The following is a 6,000-nucleotide window of genomic DNA, read 5'->3' on the forward strand; positions in this document are numbered from 1 at the left end:
TTCAAGATTCGAGAATCTGAAGATGGATGAGCAAGATTCAATCTCTGATTTTAGCTCTAAACTAAGTTCATTGGCGCAAGAAGCTTTAACGCTTGGGAAGAAGTATAAAGACAAGAAGTTGGTCAAGAAATTTCTAAGATGTCTACCTTCAAGATTTATGGCGTACAAAACAGCTCTAACAGTGTCAAATAATACTGATACTCTCAGTTTTGCTGAAGTTGTAGGGATGCTTCAGGCTCATGAGCTTGAATTAGGAGGAACTAAGAAACCAAAAGGGTTGGCGTTGACATCTTGTGAAAGCAAATCTCAAGCAGAAGAAGAAGATTCATTGAGTCTGTTAGTTCGAAGGTTTGATCGGTTGTTGAAAAGAGCAGAACAAGGACAAGGACAGAAGAAGTTTGGATCTTTCAAAAAGAATACTGACGATACCAAACCATCAAAGAAAGCTGACATGCAATGTCATGAATGTAAAGGGTATGGACACTTTATTCGTGAATGTCCAACAGTCAAGAAAAGAGAAACTAAATGCACAACATGCAAAGGAATGGGACATGCTCAAGATGACTGTATCAGTAGTCGAAAAGAAAAATCAATGATTGGTATTGAAGAAGAATCTGAGGAAGAGAGTGAGGAAGAAGATATCTTAAATTATGTAGCATTGATAGGCGTTACTGAGTTTGTTGAAGGTGAAGAAGAAACTGACTCTGAATCAGATGAGGAACAACAAGTGAATTTTGTTGAAAGTTACAAAGAGGTGAGAGAAACTTTGATTAAACTTGGTACAGAAAATCAAGATTTGCTAAAAGAAAAGATACGTCTCGAATCACTTGTTGAACTATTACAGAATCAACTAGAAGATGAAAAGAAGATTAGCAAAGAAAGTTTGAGTTTGATGAAAGAAAAACTAAGCTTGTCTGCTAAAGCTGATAATTTGGAGAAAGAACTGATCGCTGAAAGGAAGATATCTGCAGGACTACAAACAGAACTTAATCAACAACATCGGAAGATTCACATGTTTGCTGGAACAAAACAACTAGATCAGATTCTAAGCTATGGAAGGACGGAAAAAACAAACAAAGGACTAGGGTACACTGGTCATGGAGAAACAAGCACAGGTCAAACCAAGTTTGTGTCTGGAGGAATATCTCATCATGCACAAGATGAATCAAGAAAAAGTGTTTTCAAAGGCATCGGATGCTATTTCTGTGGAAAGATTGGGCACATAAAGATTCATTGTTACAAGTACTGGGAGAAAGTGGGAAAACTCAGGTATCAAAGGAAGTTTACATGGAATGGATATAAACATCAAATCTGGGTAAAGAAAATTGATCTATATCCAACTCTAGTCAGAAGAACTGCAGAAAGAGATACAGGAAGTAGAGCAGGACTTGGTTTTAGATGCAACATGGCGTTAGTCACAGAGGAATGCGAGAAAAAGAGTCCTTGGTACTTTGATAGTGGGTGTTCACGCCATATGACAGGCACAAAAGATTACTTACAAGACATCAAGAAAATCAAAGGAGGTAAAGTGACTTTTGGTGATGGAGGTCATGGAGACATACAAGGTAAAGGAAAAACTAGTGATGTAGAGCTACCTCAGCTGATGAATGTCTATCTTGTTCGTGGATTAAAGGCTAATCTTATTAGTGTAAGTCAGTTGTGTGACGAAGGTCTAGAAGTTACTTTCACTAAAGAAGATTGTAAAGCATTTGATGAAACCGGTGACATTGTTCTAGGAGGTAAGAGAACAGGAAACAATTGTTATATGTGGGAAAACCGTACAACCAACTGTTTCTCTGCACGAGACAACCTTAATCTATGGCATCAACGTCTAGGTCACATGAATACAAGAAATCTGACTACTTTGGTTGACAAAGAAATTATCCGAGGAGTTCCTAAGCTTAAAGATGAAGATAAGATGATGTGTGGTCCATGTAATCAAGGGAAACAAGTCAAAGTGCAGCACAAGAAAGTTCCAGATGTTCAGACTAAGTCAGCACTTGATTTGGTTCATATGGATTTAATGGGGCCAATGCCAATTGAAAGCATAGCTGGGAAGAAGTATGTGTTTGTATTGGTAGACGATTTTTCTAGATATACATGGGTGAGATTCATTCGAGAGAAGTCAGACGCAGCAGATAGTTTCAGAATATGGGCTCTTCAGCTTATCAATGAGAGAGGAGGTATTAAAAGAATAAGAAGTGATCATGGTGGAGAATTTCAAAATGAATCCATGAAAGATTTTTGTGAAAAGCATGGAATTGCACATCAGTTTTCAGCTCCAAGAACACCTCAACAAAATGGGGTTGTAGAAAGGAAGAATAGAACTCTTCAAGAGATGGCTAGAGCAATGATGCATGGAAATCAGGTTCCACAGAGGTTTTGGGCAGAAGCAATAAACACATCATGCTATATCGTCAATAGGGTCTATGTGAGAAGAGATTCGATGAAGACTCCATATGAGTTATGGAAAGGAAAGACTCCGAATCTGAGCTACTTTCACGTGTTTGGATGCAGATGCTATATACTGAATGACAAAGACTACCTTGGAAAATTTGATTCCAGAAGTGATGAAGGCATGTTTCTGGGTTACTCAGAGACTAGTACAGCATTCAGAATCTACAACAAAAGAACGTGTGCTATTATGGAATCAGTTAATGTTGTATTTGATGATCATTATGTGTCAAAGGTTAGTGAAGAACTTGAAGAAAGTGACACAGAACTGGATGAGATAACCAATAAAGAGGTTAAAGAAAAAATGGATGGTTCATCGATAGAACAAGAAGATAGTCACAAAGAAGCTCAGAAAATTCAGGTACACAAAAATCATTCATCATCAGACATCATTGGAGATCTCCAAGATCCGATGAAAACCAGAGGTGTAAAGCTTGATTTCAAGAAGATGACAAGTAATTTTGCAGAATGGGAAACTTTGCAGTTTCAATGCTTTGTTTCATCCGTTGAACCAAAAAATCATGTTGAAGCACTTGAAGATAATTTCTGGATCATTGCTATGCAGGAAGAGCTAGAACAGTTCGAAAGAAATGAAGTTTGGGAATTGATTAAACGACCTGCGGATACAAATATTATAGGAACCAAATGGATTTTTAAGAACAAGAGTGATGAAAAAGGAGTAGTTATCAGAAATAAAGCAAGATTGGTAGCACAAGGGTATAATCAAATCGAAGGTGTTGACTTTGAAGAAACGTTTGCACCTGTAGCAAGACTTGAATCAATCAGACTTTTCTTGGGAATGGCTTGTATTCTTAACTTCACGGTTCATCAAATGGATGTTAAAAGTGCTTTTCTAAATGGTATACTACAAGAAGAAGTATATGTTGAGCAACCTAAAGGATTTGAAGATATGATGAAACCTGAGTATGTTTTCAAGCTAAAGAAGGCTCTATATGGACTCAAACAAGCACCTAGAGCATGGTATGAAAGGCTGACTAACTTTCTGCTTGAGAAAGGCTACAACAGAGGAAGTGTTGATAAAACTTTGTTTATTCTTGAAGAAAACAAAGAGATCATGATGGTGCAGATTTATGTTGATGATATTATTTTCGGGAGTACTTCTCAGAAGTTGGTGGATCAGTTTATAGAGAACATGACAAAAGAGTTTGAAATGAGTTTGGTAGGTGAATTGAAGTATTTCTTGGGATTGCAGATAGTTCAATCGGATGAAGGAATCTACATCACACAGAGTACTTATGCTAAGAAGATCTTGAAGAAGTTTCAAATGGATAAATGCAAAGAAGCTAAAACTCCTATGAGTACCTCATTGAAATTATCAAGAGATGAAAATGGAACAGATGTAGACGTCAAAACTTACAGAGGAATGATTGGAAGTCTCTTATATCTAACTGCTAGTAGGCCTGATTTATGTCTGAGTGTTGGAGTTTGTGCTAGATATCAAGCAAAGCCTAAACAGTCTCATCTTGAAGCTGTGAAGAGAATTCTGAAGTATGTCAAAGGAACTGTAGATCTTGGTATTTGGTATTCAAGAAACTCAAATCAAAATCTGGTTGGTTACTGTGATGCTGATTATGCTGGAAATGTGAATGACAGAAAGAGTACAAGTGGAGGATGTTTCTTTCTTGGAAACAATCTAATTGCGTGGTTGAGTAAGAAGCAAAACTCTGTGTCAATATCCACCGCAGAATCTGAGTATATTGCCATGGGAAGTTGTTGCACTCAGTTACTTTGGATGAAGCAAATGTTAGCAGATTATGGAATCGACGCTGGAGTTCTTCAAGTCTACTGTGATAATCAGAGTGCTATAGATATCTCTAAAAATCCGGTTCAACATTCAAGAACTAAACATATTGATGTGAGACATCACTTTATTCGAGAATTGGTTGAAGAAAAGAAGGTTCAGATTGATCATGTTGGGACAGAGATTCAGCTGGCAGATATTTTTACAAAGGCATTGGACTTCAACAGGTTTGTCACATTAAGAAATTCACTTGGAGTATGTGAACTATGATCTGACTCAGTCAGAGAACAAGAGAGCTGATATGGTTATGAAGATACGGTTCAATTCAATATTTCTAGTTCGGTTTATCACATTAGAAGCTCCAAGAATGGTTTATTCCGTTTTGTTTTTGGCAAAAATCGAGTTTTTTTTTTGAATTTTAAAAAAGGGATATGCAATCATAACAAGATTTACTCAAATCTTGGTGAAAAGATTCTCGGGGAGAAAGACAAAGAGGCTAATTGAAAAAAAAAAAGTTTTTAAAACCCTAAGAAACAAGAGAAGCGAGAAATTCACTGCAGAAAAGTTCTCAAATCGTAAGAATGGTGAAAGCTACACGAAGAGGACCAATCGGAGGAAGAAGACAGGCTAGAGAAAGTCGGTCTGATGGTGGTGCAGAAAACCCACAATTTGTTGATGAACCCATCGAAGAACCAGTCAGATCTACAGTTGCTTCTTTATCTCTGGTTCCATATGACAACGATGAAGATTCATTCGCCACTGCAAGCGAAGGAACTAAGAGTGGTGGATCTGGTGAAGATAAGCAAGATGTAGTGGAATCAAAGAAACCTGACAGAGATTCTAAGGTTCCTTCTGAACAATTTGAAGAAGCAGGTTTGATTTCATCTCAGAATGATGAAATTCGTGATCAATCAGAGCAGAATCAGAAGCAAGATTCTACTTTCTCAGAACAAGCTGAACAGAATGTTATCGGGTCACATGCAGAACAGATAGAAGAAGAAATAGATGACAGACATGTTGAAGTACCAGAGGAAAGGGTTGGAGATGAACCAATCCACGTCTCAGATGTTGAACTTGAGCCCACTGAGCTGACTGTTGAAGATCAATTCCAGAAGAATCAGAAGGAGAAAGAAGCTCGTAAGAAGAGAGTCTTCAAACAGCTAGGTCTAGCTCCTCCAAAGAAGAAACAGAAGAATGCTGAACCAAGTTCAAAGAAGAACAAATCTCTCAACGCTTCTGGTTCAGGTAAAAGCAAACCCAAGAAAAGCTTTCGATCTAAGCTATTCTCATCTCCTCAAGCTCGAGAAAGGTATGCTTTATTTAAGGATAGGAGTTTAGTTGAGGAACGCTTGATTGATTTAGAAAAAGAAGATACTTGGGGATTTTTAGCTTTGATCAAATCTGCAAAGTTGGAACCCACTGTAACGAATCTAGGCAGTTATGTGAAGGAGGTAATTGCTGAGTTTTATGCTAATCTCCCTTCTGAGAAGTCTGAAGAAAATTCTGAGAAAGTCAGTGTATTCATCAGAGAACATGTTTATGAGTTTTCCTCTCAGAAAATCAACAAGTCTCTTGGGTTCAAAGAGTTGAACAAAGATGAGTTAAAGGCAGATAGTGAGGCTGATTCTATTGGAAAAGAAAAGCTTGCAGAAATCTTAAGTGAAGAAGAGAAAACAGGCTGGGATGACTTGATTTTTAAGAATCTTTCACCACGAGTTGGAGCACTTCTTCGTATCACAGCTCAGAATTGGATCCCTTCGTCTAATCCAGACTATGTCTCAGTT

This window comes from Arabidopsis lyrata (assembly GCF_000004255.2).
Source record: "Arabidopsis lyrata subsp. lyrata unplaced genomic scaffold ARALYscaffold_1, whole genome shotgun sequence".
Classification (NCBI taxonomy): Eukaryota; Viridiplantae; Streptophyta; class Magnoliopsida; order Brassicales; family Brassicaceae; genus Arabidopsis; species Arabidopsis lyrata.